The sequence below is a fragment of the Ursus americanus genome, chromosome 7, assembly GCF_024610735.1.
Source record: "Ursus americanus isolate L20-20 chromosome 7, mUrsAme1.1.p, whole genome shotgun sequence".
NCBI lineage: Eukaryota > Metazoa > Chordata > Mammalia > Carnivora > Ursidae > Ursus > Ursus americanus.
In genome coordinates, this window is record NC_142133.1 from 55,331,285 (window position 1) to 55,350,642 (window position 19,358).

A 19,358-nucleotide genomic window follows, 5' to 3' on the forward strand; every position below is an offset into this window, starting at 1 on the left:
TTAAAGTTTATATGAAACTTCCAATTGACGCTCCATCCGAAGCCAAAATATGAATACGAAAGTATCCTGTCAATAGAAACCAAGCCTAGAAGATCTTCCGGGATTTGGATTTTTCATTCATTCCTTGGACTGTGTTAACTGCCTTCCGTGCACCACACCTTGGGGACACAAATAAGACATGACCTCCGCCCTCAAACAATACCCAGCCTATTAAGAGAGACATGTAAACAAACGATAGCAAATATAGCACACAACACGTCACGTAATAGAGGTAGATGGAATGGAGGCCCAAAGGAGGAAGTAGTCAATTCTCACAGTAGAAACAATGAAAATTCTAAGAAACTTCATGGAAGCAATGATAGAAAAGGTCATATTTTAGAGACACCTGGCTGGCTCAGTCAGCGGCACATGCAACTCTTCATCTCCCGGTTGTGAGTTCGAGCCCCACATTGGGTGTAAAAATTACTTTTCAAAACAGACAATGTATTAAATGTAGATGAAAATCCTTGGCTTCTGGTGGTGGTTCCATTTGCTTATATGTTCAATCTACATTTTTGTCAAAAGATGAGTCATTAAAAAAAAAGAAGCATATCGTTCTATCTTAGTCACCTACCATTCCATACTATTTTATTTCTTATTCCTGACATTCTGTTTCTCCCAGCACTTACTTTAACTTCATTTTTTCCTTTGAAGTAACTAATCAGATTGTTTTCCTATCAAATGAAAATTCGTCTCAATACTTATGACAAAACCTAGTGACACCACGTGTAAGTAGAGGAGATGAGTACAAGCATGTTTATTCCCACATTGTTTATAAGAGAAAAATATGGAAACCATTTAAAGATGCATAATAAGAGCATGGGTAACTTGTGGCCCTTTTATACAATGAAATACCATATAACCGTTTAAATGAACTGGAAGAGGTGTATTAATACTTGTTGAGTGAAAACTTGAGAAGTGTAGAATATATCATTTCGTAAAGATGGAAAACAGGCAAAAACCATTATTGTTTATGGATATATTTATAGTATAAGTTCAAAAAAAAAACACAAAAATTCAAACTCAAAAGTTGGGGCACCTGGCTGGCTCAGTCAGTAGAGCATGGGACTCATGATTTCAGGGTCATGAGTTCAAGCCCCACATTGGGCATGGAGTCTACTCAAAAAAAAAAAAAAAAAACCCAAACAAAACAAAACCTCAAAGGACGTCTGGGTGGCTCCATCGGTTAAGTATCTGGCTCTTGATTTCAGCTCAGGTCATGATCTGAGGGTCCTAGGCTTAAGCCCCTCATCCAGCTCTATGAGCAGCAAAGAGTCTGCTTGAGATTCTCTCTCTCCCTCTTCCTCTACCCCTACGCCCACTCACGTGCTCTCTCTCTAAAATAAATAAATACATCTTTTTAAAAAAAAACACCTCAAAATTCAAGTTAGGTGTTAACTCTGTCAATAGCAGGAGAAGAATGGGGCAGCTTGGTTACAGGGACTTTAACTACATGTGTAAGATTTTAATTTGGAGGGGAGAAGGAGAGGAAAAGAAGAATAAGGGAGGGAGGGAGAGAATGAGGAAGAGAGAGATCTGGAGCAAACAGGCCACAATTTTATTAGATGACTGAGCTGGGTAGTAGATATATGATTTTTTGCTATATTATTCTCTGTACTTTATGTTTGAAATATTCTTGGGGTGCCTGGGTGGTGCAGTTGGCTAAGTATCCACTCCTGGTTTCAGCTCAGGTCCTGATCTCAGGGTCGTGATCTCAGGGTCATGGGATTGGGCCTCACAACAGGCTCCACGGCCAGCCTGGATTCTGCTTAAGACTCGCTTTCCCTCTGCACCCTCCCTGTGTGTGCACACATGCACGCACTCTCTCTCTCAAATAAATTAACAAGTCTTTAAAAAAAGGAAATAGTCTATATTAAAATGAAGGATTGCTCAATCTTTATAATAGTAGTCCACAGTGTTACTAACCAAATCTAATAAATAGTCAAAAATTTTAAAGTAAAAAATGAGCAAACTGGGGTGCCTGGGTGGCTCAGTCGTTAAGCGTCTGCCTTCGGCCCAGGGCGTGATCCCAGGGTCCTGGGATCAAGCCCCACATCGGGCTGCCTGCTCAGCGGGAAGCCTGCTTCTTCCTCTCCCACTCCCCCTGCTTGTGTTCCCTCTCTCGCTGGCTGTCTCTCTCTCTGTCAAATAAATAAATAAAATCTTTTTTAAAAAATGAGCAAACTCATTTTAAATTCTAGTAAAGGAACTTATTTGCGTCTATGGGAGATAATATTTATGTGTAACTTTCCCACTTCCCTTCTAGAACATTCTTAAAAAAGACGACGGGAATGTCTTGGCATTATAAAGAAGGTGCTAGTGCTTATTAGCTACTCTGCTGTGAACCAATCTGTGAGAGAATGAAGGGCTCCTGAGAGACCAAGAAAAGACTAACAATCTGTCCAACATTTATTTATGCTTCTTTTTTTCTTAAGTCCCCCGAAGATTTAAGAAAGAGGTTCAGAGTTTAGCAGGCCGCCAAATGAAAAAGCATAATATTAATTCATTTGCTAATAACCAAGTGACTAGCTCCAGAGGCAAAATTAAAACCTCAGCTTGGTGAATAAACCAAGGTCAAATTCGTAGTGGTCTCTGACACCAAAAGATGATAAAGATTTGAAGAGTGGCCGCATTTTGGGAAAAGGACCCAGGGCTGGGGGGTTGGAGACCTAGCTGCTAGGGCTAACTGCCACCAACTACGACTAGCAGGGTGATTTTAGAGTGGTCACTTTACCTCTCCCTGAACCTTCATGCCCTTGTCTATAAAGTGAAATACTGGAGTTGATCATTCTAAGGTCCTTTCTAGGTCTAAAAGTCTATAATTTGGTATCCTAAATCATAGCAAGATATAAATACTTGGCTTAAACCATGGGTAATAAAAAATTTGCATTAGAGATTTCTGCAAGACTGATAAATGAGGTAGAAATAGGTCTCTAGACCTAAGCTTAAGCAAATTGTTTCCCCCTACTCCCCAAAAGAGGAGGAAGAGATGGAGAATATATGTGATGTAGAAATTAACATGAGTTCTTTGTAATCTGTGAGGAATCATGGCAAACTACAATAAAGCCAGAAAGTGGCAAGTGCAAATGCCCTTTCTGATGTGTTATGTGTAGGGCACAGTTAAGCACTAAAGGACGCAGTCCCAGCCCTCGAAAAGCTCAAGATTTTTGTAGGGAAGACAGAAAAGGAGTTAGACAGTAAGTGTCGTAACAGAGGCATGTACAATGTGTTACAAACTCAGATAAAGCACTTCATCCTGACTAGGGAAATCGAGGAAGACTTCCTAAAGGAGGTGAAGTTTGAACTCAATTTTAAAGGATAAATAGGAATTAGTTGAGGTAGAAGCAAGTGGGAACCTCATATGAGAAAGCAGAGATGTGATACGAGAACATGGTTATTTCAGTAGAGCAAGTAGCACGGTATGGCCATAATTCAGAGTAGAGAGATATGGCAGGAGATGAGAGTGACAATTTAGGCAAAGGCCAGATCACAAAAGGCATTGAATGTCAACAAAAGGAGTTTAGATTTTTATTAACGGTAATGAGGAATCACTTTAAGCCAAGGATAGAGACAAGATACAAAGTGAATTTCAGTTGAATCTTTCTGAAAGCTCTGTGGATGACAGACTGTAGGTGTGAGAGATGAGTCGGGGGACCCATTGTAAGACACCAATACAATAATCCAGGTGACTACTGAAGAGGGCCTGGGGGATGGCAAATGCTCTGGTTCTCAAAAGAGTAGAAAAGGACAGATTCTGGAAAGTATAGATTGGTGAACTACGTTTTCCTCTCTAGAAAGCTCTCGAAAAATCACCTAAAAGGTCATTGAGGAGCCTTAGAAAATGCATTGATCACTAGAAACTGCTAGCAGTTCACCCAAAGAGGCATCCAGACCAACCTCTCCTTTGCGATAGGTCTGCCAGATGGAGAGATCAGAGAAGAGTCTGACGGTCAGTGTGCTTTGACTTCTCCACACTGACCACACCCTGTGCTTTGTTCCTGCCCTTGCCCTTAATCACAATAACCTAGACAAATATTTTTCTGTAAGGATTGTTAGAACCTCAGTGAGACCCTTGCCTGTCAGAGATGACTTTAAATCCAAAAAAAGGCCAAATAAAAGATGCTGGGACTTGCAATTTTTCCTAATTTCAGAGGCTATGGCAGCCAATCACTCGTGAGCCTTGACACTCTGCTATGTCAAGAATTCAACAGGATACTCCAGATGAGAACTGACCAGGCTGTCAAAGTCAATTGATTCTGTTTCATATTGGTTATTCTCAGTGTTAATCCTTACATCAATTTGTACCCATTCCCAATGGATGACTATGGGTCCCCAAGATCCTGCCAGCCTCTCTTCCATTCCCACCCTGGGGCTCTGTGCACAGCTGGTTCTTCCCTAGAATGCCCTCTCCCCATGCTTAACTTCTCTGACTTTAGGCCTCAGCTGAAGGCCTTCTCTGGCCACCTCACCTAAAGCTAGGGTGTCCCTTGGTTTCACCATCTCTGACCCTTGTTTTCCTTCAGGACATTCATGACAACCTGCACTGATTTATTTGTCTGCTTTCTCGTCTGCTTTGGTTTGGTTTTATCTTGTCAGTCTCCCACAAGAATTAGAAACCCCTGAGGGCAGGGACCAGGTCTGTCTTACTCATCACTGTATTACCAGCGTGAAGCATGGTGTCTGGAATGTAGTAGGTTGTCAATTAATATTGAATGAATGAATGAATGAATGAATGAATGAATGAATCTCTGTCTTCCTTGATCCAAACTTGTCTCATTTATAAGACTCCAGTTTGCTTCCTCAGCCTCTCCACTGTGCTTTCTGCCCTGACCAGCCACCAACCTTCTCACCCACACAGTATCCTATTTCACCCTGCACCTCTGCCTGGCTCAGCCCTTCCAGCCAGTTCTCTCCCCTCAGGCTACACAATGAACCATGTGTTTGTCTTGGAGCTGTTTCTCTTGCTGCCTCAGTGATCGGCTAGAGCTATCAAGCTCAGCTGATCCTTGCTGCCTCTCCTTGACAAAAAAATAACTAAATAAAAACGAAAAACAGAAAACCACAGCTGCGTTGGGATCCTACAGCCAATCCTTGAGTACTGGCTCTAATTGTCAAATTTACATCAGGCACAAAGTTGGCAGTGTGGCTAATATAATGGTGAATCGATGTCATGATGATCTGGAACAATCACATCTTTGGTCAATCACATCACTGGAACACTCTCTTCAAGCTGGGTTCCACACTTTAAGGGGCAAATATTGAAAACTTAAAGTATGTCCAGATGAAGGTGATGAGTTTGTAAATTGTTGAAATAGGAATGGAGCTTAATACATGGACTCTGAAGCCAGACTGCGTTTGAATCCCAGCTCTACTACTTACTATGTGATATTTACAAATTAATTAATTTTGTGCCCTGATTTCCCCAGCTGTGAAGTGGGGCTGAAAATAGGGCCCATCTCATAGAGCATTGTGGGGATCAAATGAGTTGACACATGCAAAGCACACACCAGCCAGAGAGAAGCAGCAACAGCTCGGAGTGTGTGTCCCCTACCAAGCACAGCACTATCCGGGCTGCTGCCCCAGGTCATCACGCTAGAGAAGCCCCAGACTGAAGCAGCCAATGGAACTGTCTTCCTTCAACCACCAGAGAGCAAAGCCCAAGAGTAAGAAGTCGGCCAACGGAGAACTGAGGCTGGGGTGGGGTGGGGAGTGGGCAAGGTCTCCTTCCAGGCAGGAGCAATCCTGACTCCTCTGCCCTCTTCTAGCTCCTGAAAGGAAGAACTTCCCAAAAGGTACAGTCCCAACTTCAGCAGCTAACTGTGCCCAGCATGGCCATTCAATGGAAGGTCCTCACTCTGGGCCAGCCTCCATCCACCCGGGGGAAGTAGGAGGAAGCAGCCCTGAGGGGGGAAGAAAAAAAAAGAACGTTAGGCTCAGGTCCTGCCTGGCTTTGTCGGTAGAGCATGTGACTCTTGATCTCAGGGTCATGAGTTCGAGCCGATGTTGGGTGTAGAGATTACTGATGGAAAAAAAAAATGCACCTCAGGCTGCATGGAGGCCTTCACATTGAAGCAGCCAGAGAAAGAGTGTGTTTGAGCCCCAACCATGAGACGCTCCCTTGGGAATCCAGTCAACCATAAATGGCCCATAAGATCCACCAATAAACACCTAGTTTCTGCCTCATGAAGAATTGTCACATGTAAGAGGACACAAACAAGTTGCTAAACGGACTGTAGAGATGTGCCAAGGAAATGTGGGAGAAATGCACTCGGGTTTGACTCCACTTTGACAGCAAAAGATCACTTATTTTGAGGGGCCATAGTAAAACAGTCTTTGGCTGTGATGGGAATGCTGTGGAAAATCACAACCACTGAAAAGGAAAACAGTTTCATCTTGCTGATGAGATAAAGGAAATACGTTATCATTTTCTGTGCATTTGGATTCCTAACTAGTGTATAACACACGACATGTCAAGGGCCATATCTTTTTCTTTTAGTTTCCCCAGACAGAACCTAATACACTGTGTTGCATGCAGTAGGTGCTCAATAAATGCACCGAATTTCAGGAGATGCTCATCCCACCAGATGTAAATCGATTTGACAATAATCGGATGATGAACAGCATTAATATGAAGTGAATCTATGGCACTGAGAGACCAGAATCTGCCATAATCCTCTGCTTCCTGCGTTACCCAGGTATTTACACAGAAGGCAGCAATGGGAATTGTTAGGAAAAAGTGTAAACAGATAAGGATTAAAATCCTTGTTGTGTCTCTAATTTGCTATGTGAGTCCTGCCCTAAACTAACATTTAGTAGGGCTTCAATTTCCTCATCTGAAATGAAGGTAGAAGACAGTAGTTATGACAGCAAATGAGAATTATGGGGATGAGCATCGGAGACATGACTGGGCAGAGATTCATTTCTGTCACATTTCTTGGCAGGGAGATCCCTGGTCTCATGTTGGCAGTGTCACAGACTTCCCTGGTTGTCCAATGTACCTGAAAAATGAAGAAAATAAAGGTGGTCCGTGAGGTCTGACTAATATTAGGAAAAGATTCTAAATCCATCAAGATCAAGCTACCCCTCATTACAACTCTTAACCTGCATTTTAATATAAATGGAATTACACAGAACTTTCGGGGGACAGAACCAATGCCAGCTTTAGGGTGTAAAGGGGTTGGGATGAGGGAGCAAGATGTGGAATCATCTGGAGCAAGTACCCATTTGAGTAGGGTATCCAAGCAGCAAAGATCCGTCTGCCAGGTGAGGGGATGGGACGTGTATGCGGAAGAGAAGGGATCCATATTGCCCTGACCCCCTTCTTTTCCTCAGGCAAGGTCTCCATATGTCTTAGTCCATTCAAGCTGCTATCACAGAATACCATAGATTAGGTGATTATCAACAACAGAGATTTATTTCTCACAGCTCCGGAGGTTGGGAAGTCCAAGATCAAGACACTAGCAGATTTGGTGTCTGGCAAGTGCCCGCTTCCTGGTTCACAGATGGCAATCTTCTGGCTTGGGGGAAGGGACAAGAGAGCTCTCTGGGGTCCCTTTTATAAGAGGACTAATTCCAGTCAGAATGGCCCCACTGTTGCGAGGTAATCACCTCCAAATACTACCACATTGGGAATTAAGTTTCAACATATGAATTCGGGGGACACAAACATTCAGTCTATTGTACCATTCTTGAAAGAGTGAAAGAGGTTCATTTTCTTCCAAGACTCCTCATTACTAAACCAAGGGTCAAGAACAATAAGTCAATCCATTACTTATTGTTTTAAGACTGCATTGTGGCTTAATCTTGGTTCAAAGAAAATGAAACAGGCTGATGTTTCAATGCCAGAACGGTAGCAAAAAAAAAAAAAATGGTGCCAAATATGGAAGTTTATTATATTCATAGTGGGGTGGAAAGCAAAGAATTAACAGGAACAAAAGTAACACATATGCCCCCAAATCTTCAGTTATCTCATGATGAGTCATTTGCTGAAAGCAGTGGTTCAACAGGGCTACACCATATTTTGAAACTGTGCTAAGTAACAGAGTGAAGAGGAAGAGAAAGGAAATAGAATCTTATCAAGAAGGAAATGAGCCAAGCAAAAGCAAAAGAATCTCTGGAATACTTGTGAAGTCAATCTCTTTAGAAACCTCAGAGCCCCTTAACCCTTTGGGGGAGGAGAACCATGACTGTAGGCCCTTCGTGGTTTATCGTTGACAATTCTGAAACTTGGCCAAGTCCAGTCAGAACTCCAGAATTGTATTTTTTTATATCTCTAATATTATTGGAACACCAGCTTGTTGTTGAAAAAACAACAAATTTCAACTGAACAAGATGAAGATCAGGTGAAATCAAATACATCATTTAGAAGTAGATTGATTTCTAACGCGAATGTTTCCAGCGGCAAAGGGAGATGATTACCCGCCCCAGGAATATTACCCAGATAATGAAAATTGAGCCCAAAGATGTAACTTACTTTATTGGGAGGTGGTTCTTGAGGTGGTTTAGGGAAATAAAATCAAACAACTTTTCTACCTACAGTGAGGGTAATTTACATATATTGGATTCTCTTTACCATGTAATTGTTAGTTTCCTAATTTACTGCTTGATTGTTAACTCTTCGCTTCAAAAACAATAGCAGCTTCTCCAGCAAGAGTCTATTCATTCTTTCAAGCTATAATTGTAGAAATTTCTTCACTCTTGAATTCCACTAATTTCCATTACTTATCATTAAATTAGTAGATTAAACTTTAAGACCTTCTTCAATTGAAATGTTTGTTAATCTAATTCTGCCGTTCTCCTTAGGGAGAATGTTAACTCAAAAATATTTGTTCTTTTGTGTTTGTATTTCTGTTTACTCTTTCCCCCTCTCAAGTTAATTATTGGGGACTTTGTTTTTCCTACTTTGAAATGACCTAATATTAAGAAAACATACGTGACCTATTTGCAGAAAGCGACAATGAACTGGTTTAAAAGGTTTCTTTGTTTGTGTTTACATATAAGCTATAAAATAATTACTAAAAAGTGAAATTCAGTCACTTTCCTTCACTGAAGATTAGTTCTATCAGGGTCTTAGTATTACTGAAATCAAAGCACTAGTGACATTAAATTCTCTGATGAATAAGCTTCTGTTCAATGTTTACATTTTTTAAACAAGAACAGTGTTTCAGATTTCTTACATATCCATTTATATTCATCATGTGATACTGGAAACCGTATGTATTACATTACATTATAATGAGTCATTGCCACTAGGCCAACAGGAAGTAACAAAAAAAGCCAAGAAACAATGTGATTAACTGAATGTTCGGCATATTTTAATATAGCAGCGTTTTCTTTCTACAGAACAGACAAGAATGCCGACAGATATGTGTGGGTATACTATATGTGCATTATATAGCATATAATTATATACACACCGGCATTCATATGTAGACGTACACATATGAATAAACACATATGATTAAATTCCAACACAAATACATTGCTCTCCTTTCCTCAGTGAAAAAGAATCTGCATCTTAAAGTTGAATTTTAAAAGCCATTATAAAAAATCATCTTTATACATTATATCTAATCTACATCGGGTGTGTGGTTCTTCGTCTATTTCTGCATCTAGTATGATTTTTCTTACTAAAGTTTAATTTTCTTCCAATTTTAACACATCACAAAGACGATCACATATATTTCCTGCATAAAATTTCTTTCCCTGAGAGGAAGCTTCTCAAAACAAAAGATAAACTAAGAAACAAGAAGCAAATTGATTTAAAAATCAACAACCCTTAAAATGAGCTCTTAAAAATGAGACTCTTTTTTAATCTTGGTAAATTACTGTGTTGTAACTGATCCTTTTGCATGGTGTTTATTCAATGTAGCAGTGTGTGACAGTGTATTCGTTTTCAGTCCTACAAGTTATTTGCAATAAAATTAGACACTCATTTCTGTTTTACTTTTTTTTTCGAATTAAAAAAGAACTCATTATCCTTATCTCTAGGTCTCTAATTGTGGTAGCATCTATAGACCCCTAACTCTTGGCATGTGCTATGTTAGACAAACATATCCCATATAAAATTTATATAAAGGAAGGGACCTCCCAAACCTCTCTCCCTGTCTTACATTATTTCAAAAATAAACTCAGGGCTCAGCAGTATGTATTTATGGTCACTAGCATTTTTTTTTTAATTTTCGAAGAAATCATCAAACTTTCGAGTTGATTATACTTAAACTACAGAATCACGGAGTTTTAGGCAAGAATCCCTCATTTTACCTCAAAGATTGAGTGACTGGCTCAACAACACAGAGCCCTCAGCAAGCAGAAGGCTTGCACCAGAACCCGGGTCCCTTTCCCAGGTGGGTAATCCCCAGTGTGTGTGCTGTAAGATACGTGCAGATAACGTGTTGTGATCTTTATTGAAGAGAAAACGAGAATCAGCACTCTAAAATACCATTCAGCTCCATAGGATCCCAGGCTATTCTAGCCCCGTTCTAAACAAATAGAAATTTGTAGATTTTATAAGCACAGCCAATTTTTCAAATAAGGGAATAAGGCAAAAGCAGCCACATAGGAAGGATGTGTGCTAAAAAAAGAATGCGCCTCTTCTTATCTCAGAAATACTGCCTATACATTTTTTTAACTTGAGAAGTCAAGCTAAATTTGATTAAGCACATTTCTACATATCACATGAGCCTACCACTAGTATAGAAGAGAGTGGAAACCAAAAGAAATGCCACAGATTTCATGGTGTGATTCAGTTTCTTTCCAAATGACACTTCCTTTGAAAAGGCATATATTTGGAATTTGCCTTTTAGAAAATGCTTCTTTTCAATTTTCAAATATAATTCTGGTGTAATTAATCAAATCTGCATTTCAAAGCTTCTTGAGCTGAGCTTTCCACCAAGCACGAGGTCTCTGATCATGGACCAGAACAGAGAACAGTATATTGGACAAAATCCGGAACAGTCAACATGGTGGTAGCCGTAAGATGATAGAGCCTCCATATATCATCAAAGGCATAGTCTTTCCAAGATGGCTGCTCAGACACCTGTTTATCCTTATCCATGTTCAAGTGCCCAACGGACATTTTATTGCTCTACAAATCCTGCAGAGAAAACAGAAAAAGTGAGGAGAAAAACATCAGATGAGAAAAAAGATGAACCTTTATGGAAGGTGAGCCTGAGGATGAGGTCTACTTAAAATGGGTACATCCAGGGGCACCTGGGTGGCTCAGTCGGTTAAGCATCTGCCTTCGGCTCAGGTCATGATCCCAGGGTCCTGGGATGAAGCCCTGAGTCTGGCTCTCTGCTCAGCAGGGAGTCTGCTTCTCCCTCTCTCTCTGCCTGTCACTCTCCCTGCTTGTGCTCCCTCTCACTCTCTCACTCGCTCTCAAATAAAGAAATAAAATCTTTAAACAACAACGAGAACAACAACAACAAAACCCGCTTATATCCAAGGCAACTATATGAGGTGGAGACAGCTAATTGCTTACTTAAGACATTTCAAATTCTGAACTTCACTAATCCAAAGCCAAGTGTTTACCTTGATTTGACACTAGACACGGCACTGGGGAAGAAGAACAATGGGGAGCCATTGGCCAGTGTTCTTAGTTTTCCATACTCATGTGTTCCAGAAATCAATAAAGTTGCTGTATTTCCAGAGAATGCATCAGAGATTAAAATAGCAGAAGAAAATGGAGCTGCTGTTTGAGGAGGAACTAATCTGATTCAGAAGATTTGGGATGATGAAATTCAATCAGACTTTTATGTAGCTGTTCCAGAAATAATGCCCAAGCTTAATCAATTAAAGAAGGAAATGGGAAGAAAAAAGAAAAAGATTGCCAAGGCTTACTTGGAATTCCATTGCCTGTGACATCAACGTTCTTGAATTATTTAAAACTGGATATGACATTAAGGTAGATGAAGAAAGGGAGAATATTTTCAAGACCAAAATAGCATACTGGACATGGCACGTGGCCAGACAGCTGCCCATCGGCCAGGAGCTGTTATCAATGTAGGCACAGACTGCTGAATTTGGGACCCTTTGTGGTAGGCGCTTTCCCTGGAAGTTTGCGACTAAAGATGGAGCCATTGTTGCCTTGAGGAGTAGAAACCAAAGAAAGCAGCAATGCGCCTGCCCAGAAGTGTTGCTCTGGGAAATTTTCAGGGGCTTAAAGAGCCACAGCAAATTTTGAAACTATATAATTTAGTGTCCTGTTATTTCTTGATCATCCAACTTGGAAATGAATTTTAATGCTGGAAAATCTTATAACTCTTTCAAAAGTAAGAAAATAAAATGTTCTCTATGTCTGAAAAAAAAAAACCAGTGTCTTGAATAATTAGATACGTTTTTCTTCTTTCCTTCAAGTATTTACATGAATTATTCGGGCTTTGTATGGATGGAGCTTTGAAATATTCAAATTCCATGAAATATTTTATTATATAAGGTTCATATTTATTAAACCCTGTAGGATGTACTTTTCTGTGGAAGTGAAGATTCGGTTCAATTATCATTTTCTTCAGTACAGAGAGTATACAGAGAAGCGTCTGGGTGATGGAGGAAGTTCAAAGATAAGTAAGCCAGTCTTGAGAGATTTTACCCCTAAGGGGAAATACAAAGCGATAAAATACTTGTAAACCACAAGTTATAGAGGTCCTAAAAAGAAAGAGATAACTTCCAGGGGTGGCTGGAGCAAAGCTTCAGACAGAAGCTAGCATTCCAGATGAGCCCTGAAGGGCCAACAGAGGAGTACCACAAGCAGTGGGGCAGTGAAATGAGGGGTTGAGGCGTCAACTTGACTCTTGCCCTTTTTCATTTATGGAACCCCTTTTACATATGATAACCACACAGTCATCTTCCCAGCATGGTGCCAGCTCCTTTGTTCTAACCTTTGGTTCTACCTCCCCACTGGGCAAACACATTCTGACTCCCCCAGGAGCCCTGTTTCTGAGAGCTGCCCTGTACTCCTTCCCCCACCCCCCAGAGACTCCCTCAGTTAGCAGTTCTGCCCTTCACAAGCGGCCTGACAGAAGCAGTGCAGAGCAGCGTTCACAGTCTCATCCGAGGCCCCAACACATGCCCATTCCCCCCTCCCCCCGTCCTGCTTGACAAACATGCCATCCAAACTAGAAACCTGGCCACACGTGGGACCTCATCCCCACTTCCAATGCTTCCATGACATCCCCACATGATAGTCCTTAACCTGGGGTAACAAGCTTTTCCGTCCAACCTCAGATTTCCCCTGCCCCTCACTCACAGTGACTCCTTCTAGACCCTGCCCCACAGACACACACACACACACACACACACACACACACACACACACACACACAGAGGCATCATGTCGGTTCACCTTTCTGTTTTGCGTATGCTTCCCCCTCTGTGTGGAATACCAGCCTCTCTTCCCTGGGTTGCCTAAATAGTTCCTACTCAACCTTCAAGTCCCAGCTTGAATGAATTTTCTTTTGATAGTGTCTTGCTCTTTCTAATACAAACTTCTAGCCTTTCTAGACTGAACTCATTCCTCAGATCAGCACAACACATCGCCCTCGATGTTTTGTCCGCCCAGCAGAGGATTCTACCTCCTTTGGGGTGGGAAAGGCAATAAAGATATGAATATTTATGTTAAGTCCTTTTTTTTTTTTTTGGTGGGGTTTCTAAAATAATACACTTTGACACAAACTCATCAAATTATTGCCACATTTAACTATCCTGCTTCATTGGGAAAACCCCAAAATTGTCTAAAAGAGCAGTGATAAGGGACCAGAGCAGACACATGAACAGGGCAATGGCAAAAAGAAAAAATTCAAGGAAAAAGGATCGGTAGAAGGTATAATTAACTGGCTCTGGAGAAAATAGGAGGAACCAAGAGGGGGTATGAGTTGGAGTCTTTGCAACTAAGAGAAAGATAGTATCTGTGATGGAATTTGAAAAGTTCAAAAGGGGAAGAAAGTTTTTAAATTTTAGAATATTTTTATTGAAGTATAATTAACATACGATGTTATATCAGGTTCAGGTGTACAACATAGTGATTCCCCAATTCTAGACATCACTCGATGCTCACCATGGTAAGTGTAGTCACCATCTGTCACCATACAATGTTATTATAATATTATTGACTATATTCCCCATGCTGTACCTTTCATCTCTGTGACTTATATATTCCATAACTGGAAGTTTGTGGTTTCTTAATCCAAAAAGGGAAGGAAATTTGATGGGACAGCAGGACATCAAGCAGATGTACCACAACCAATTTACAGCTGTAGAGCTCAGGGGGGAACACATCCTAGGGTAAAGATAGAGAATCATCGCAGAGATTACCAAAGACGTGAGAATGATTTAAAAAAGAGAGGGTAAAACCAGAGCGCAAAGGCCGTGGCCATGTGGGACACCCACAGTTGCAAAATGAGAGGAGGAAGTGAAAGTAGTTAAAAAAAAAAAAAAAAAGGAAGAGTCAGAAGAGGGAGTGAACCAGGACAGTGGAGCATCGTATCGGACAAAGGGAGAGAGGGATAATGGTAGACCAGTCAACGTTGTTGGATGCTGCTGAGGGGTGAAGGAAAATGAGGACCAAAGAGAAAAGTTGTTCAGTTGGGTGGTTGGGAAATGACAGTGGGGACCTCAGAGAGTGTGGTTTCCAAAAGAAAAGCAGGAGAGGAAGCTAAACCACAGGTAGCCGAGAACAAAAGGGAGTAGACTTGTAGCCATGGTGGTGCTTGGAGGACCACTCCAACCCACCATGATAGTGCTAACAGATGGAATATAAAATGGGAGAAATGTTAGGCATGTTCACACTTAAAAACACCTCTGCAGCCCAGAAATGGAAAGGAAACAATATGGTGAGTGGCTGGATTCTGCCAAATGCAAACAGAGGCATTCAGGAGCTGGAGTCATTCCGGGCATCGGAGGCTAAACATCTCCACGTGAGGCAGAAGACCCATCTGAAGTCAAGGGCTAGGATCAAGAGTCGGGAGCTGCCTAGGGCTACAGGCTTGTACAAACCGAGATACCTAAGGGGCTGGAAGAATCAGACACAGTCTCATGGCCAGAATCCGATCCCGGAGAAGAGACTGGATGTACAATACTATACGAGAAGACCAAGGTCTGGCCTGAGAGTCCCAGAAATGAGATGGAAATAACCACAGGACTACTAAATAGGGAAGGTTGAGTTCAGAGGGACAGAGGAAGGAAGGAAGGGAAGCAGGGAGGGAAGGTGGGTGGGAGGAAATTAGAGCTAAGAAAGAGTGCCCAAAATAGAAGCAACAACACCAAGAAGAGTTCACTCCAGACCAAAAATGGAGGGGAAGGTTATACGACAGAAAAGAAATTGGAGGTTTATATATTGAAATATTGAAAGACGTTTAAATATGGTGGAGTGGTCAGCTCTTGTTTTTTGTCTCTCCAGCATCTGTGTCTTTTTTTCTTGATGACAACACTGCAATTTTCCTTGGAGAACCAGACTTGCTCCCTGCCTGTATGCATATTCTAACCCCCTAACTACCATGATTGGCTCAGAGATGAGCATGTGAGCAAATCGATGAATTAGAACCAATCCTGAAATTCTTGTGGGTAGGAACACTAAAAAAGAAGCAGACTTCCTCTGGGTATTGCTGAGAGACTAGGATGTAAGCCTGGAGCTTCTGGCAGACTTTTGTCACAACACAGGGAGATCCTGCCTCGAAATGGAGCCAAGACGGAGAGAAGTATCCTAGAGAGATGGAGAAAGCAAGACCAAGGTCCAGCGACAGTGTTTGATATCCTGGTATCCTGGATCCAGTCGTAGTGGCTTCTTATCAGTTCAGAGAGCCCATGAGTTTCTTTTTTTAATCAAGTTGGTTTGAATTATGTTTCTTTTATTCTTACCTGAAAGATTCCTGACAAAACAAAAACAAAGAGGCATAGCTATTTCTATTTGCAGATAACATGAGCAGCTACGTAGAAAATCCAAGAAAATCAACTGAAAAACTTCCAAAAACTAATGATGCAAGGTCAAATGCAAAAAAAAAAAAAGTCAACAAACTGATCATTTTAAAAATAGAAAGTGTGATACAAAGAAAAAACGGATTCCATTTACAATAGCAACAAAAGTTGAAAGTAGTCACCAATAGCACCATATCTTGCAGATATGTGCAAGAACTACAAGAAAAAGGGGCGCCTGGGTGGCTCAGTCAGTTAGGTGTCTGCCTTCGGCTCAGGTCATGATCCCAGGGTCCCAGGATGGAGCCCAGCATCAGGCTCCCTGCTCAGCGGGGAGCCTGCTTGTCCCTCTCCTTCTGCCTGTTGCTCTGCCTGCTTGTGCTCTCTCTGTCTCTCTCTCCTTCTCTCAAAAATAAATAAATAAAATCTTAAAAAAGAAACTTATTATAAAAAAAAAAGAGCTCCAAGAAAAAGATGTAAAACTTAGACAAAGACCTGAATAGGAGGACTTAATGTTGTCAAGATAATAATTGTCCCCAGATTATTCATAAATTCAATGCATTTCCAATAGAACCAGAATTGATCAATAGCTCAATGGAACAGAGTCGAGAGCCCAGAGATAAGCTCGGATACATGAGAATTTCGTATGTTATACGGGTAGTATTTCAAAATAATGAGGGAAAGAATGGACTCTTGAAGAAATGATGTTGAAACGGTTGGCTATTAAAAAAAAAAAATTAAGTTGGGGCGCCTGGGTGGCACAGCAGTTGATCGTCTGCCTTCAGCTCAGGGCGTGATCCTGGCGTTACGGGATCGAGCCCCACATCAGGCTCTTCCGCTATGAGCCTGCTTCTTCCTCTCCCACTCCCCCTGCTTGTGTTCCCTCTCTCGCTGGCTGTCTCTCTCTGTCGAATAAATAAATAAAATCTTAAAAAAAAAAATTAAGTTACTTTTTTATATCATGTGATTTATTAAAAGAAATTCTAGACGGATTTAGGTAGGAAAACAAAAATATTATCAAACTGTTAAAAAATATTTATAGAAGACCATGTTTATGACCTTGGGGGTAGGAAAGATCTCCTGAAACAATGTACAAAATGCAAAAACCATAAAGAAAACGGTTGGAAAACTGAATAAATTTTACTTTACTAACACTTTAAATTTGTCCAACAAAAGAAACTGTAAATGACATTAAAATGCCAGTTGTAGACTGGGAAAGCACATTGTAACATATATAGCAAAGGACTTGCTCTCCTATGTCCTCAAGAAAAATATCAACAGAATAGGAAAATGGACAAAATATATGACAGGCAATTCACAAAAGAGGAAACATACATGGCAATGGCAAACTGTTGTTGTTGTTGTTGTTTTCAAGATTTTATTTATGTATTTGACAGAGAGACAGCCAGCGAGAGAGGGAACACAAGCAGGGGGAGTGGGAGAGGGAGAAGCAGGGAGCCCAATGCAGGGCTTGATGCAGGGCTCGATGCGGGTCTGGATTCCAGGACTACGGGGATCACGCCCTGAGCCGAAGGCGTATGCTTAACGACTGAGCCACCCAGGCGCCCCTGTGGCAAACATTTGAAACATTTGAAATGATGCTCAGTTTCATCAGTTTCCGGGGGCGGGGGTAGGGAATGCAAATAAAAACAAGGGGATACCATTTTTCACACATTTGACTGGCAATAAACAAGAAAGATCGATATCCAGTGTTGGCAAGCATTCTGGGAAAGACGTGCTCTCTTATACTATTGCTGGCAATATAAACTGGTCAAGCTCTTTTGGGAAACACATTGGGCAGTGGTCCTTCCAACGTCAGACGCGTCTGTCTTTTGACCCAGCAATCTCACACTTTGGTATCTACCCCGCAGAAATAATACTTGGAAATGGGCAAACAGAAAGCAGGGACAAGGTTGTTCACTGATGTATTAAAAACTTAGATCATCGAAAGAGGGACAGTTAAATAAACAGCGAAGTGTCTGAGTTACGTAAGCATATGCGCTGGTTAAAAAGAATTAGAACACACAGACACAGTAAAATCTCCAAGAGACATGGCTAAATAAAAAAAAAAAAAAAATTGAAGAACAGTCCACACTATATGATATGCAAAATTTCCTCTCCCTCTCTCTCTAAATCTGTGTGTTTGTGTATACACACATACACATATGTATAAAAATATATAATATACAGGTAAACAATGCAGATATATAAATATCTGAAAAGATACATTCCAAATTGAGCTCAGTGTTTGCCCAGTGCAGGAACCTGAAATGGAGGTGGGAGGAAGGGTGGGAAGAAAAATGTTTTATTCATCTGTAGTGTGTGATTTTTTTTTTTTAAAGAGTCCTTATAGCTTTGTGAATGTAGGTCTTCCCTCTGTTTAGGAAAAGACCTTCCCCTTTCTAAAGTCCTCCTCCGTGTCAGGCATGGGGGGCCCTGCACTGCATTCCAGACTAGCTGCATTCCTGGTGAAGCAGTGAGTCAGCCCAGGGTGCCCCGGGGCCAGGCCCAGGCCCGGTACAGCCACTCCGTGCTTCACTCTCGTGTCAACATTCACAAGGACGGACCACGGGCAAATCCATGTCACTTCCTTTCTCGTATCCAGCTCATTTTTGGAACAGATATCACAGAATGGAGTGAGAATGGGGGTCAAGCAAATCACCACTCCTCCCACCTTCTCAGAGCCTCTGGTAACCAGCCAAACCCGTCTGGCAGTGGGGAAGTGGAGAGGCAGCGGAAATGCTTGTGGACTTGGGGCACTGCTCACAGCAAAAGGGCAAGCTGGGGATACCATGGCTGGAAATTTTTTAGTGCAGTCAAGTGTTCCCTGCCCATCTGGCAGACTATGCAGTTTTTCTTGCATTCTTTGTGGATAATTGTAGGGCAGACAAAATGGCCCTTCACCCCCATGCGTGAAGCTCTGGAGAGATGATCCATAGACCACAAAGATATGCTGAATGGGGCGGGGGAGCCCGAGTGCTGTGAACAACTTCCTAAAGAGAAGGCCAAGAATAAATTCCTTACTTACCAGTCAGTGGCATCTGAAAAGGAGAGGAAGTCGGCATGTATAAAACAGCTGTGTAAATTATAAAGCTTACAGGGTACGACTAACCTCATCACGCTACTTCCTCAACACTGGATTCCCTCCTCCTTTCTCCTCTTATACCCCAAAATAATCCCAAAACAATCATCAAACTGGGGGAAAGGCAAACCATTCTGGGAAGGAAAAAATAGCAGCTGCTCTAGATATCTTTTTCAGAGTTTGGCTAAGACCGTTGAAGTTCTTTCTCATTTTCTTTTCTTCTTGGCTGCCTTGACAGCCCTTCAGGATTTCAGCTGGCTCCAAGCACAGCTCAATAAAGATTATTCCGGAGAAGTTTCATATTCCTAAGATTCCTTACATTTCTTTCTTT

At 41.4% G+C, this 19,358-nt stretch overlaps 2 long non-coding RNA genes and 1 pseudogene across 2 annotated transcripts in view; 2 read left to right on the forward strand and 1 right to left on the reverse strand.

The window, feature by feature from the left end:
- The window catches only part of LOC123799808 (uncharacterized), a 48,831-nt gene that overhangs the window by 13,459 nt on the left and 16,014 nt on the right, over positions 1 to 19,358 (forward strand). The window lies entirely within an intron of this gene.
- The window catches only part of LOC148109700 (uncharacterized), a 34,882-nt gene continuing 24,855 nt past the window's right edge, over positions 9,332 to 19,358 (reverse strand). The window contains exon 3 of the long non-coding RNA XR_015725277.1: positions 9,332 to 11,134. This is a non-coding gene — a long non-coding RNA (uncharacterized LOC148109700). The remainder of the gene's footprint in view (positions 11,135 to 19,358) is intronic.
- LOC123799705 (large ribosomal subunit protein uL1m pseudogene) lies at positions 11,186 to 12,897 on the forward strand (annotated as a pseudogene).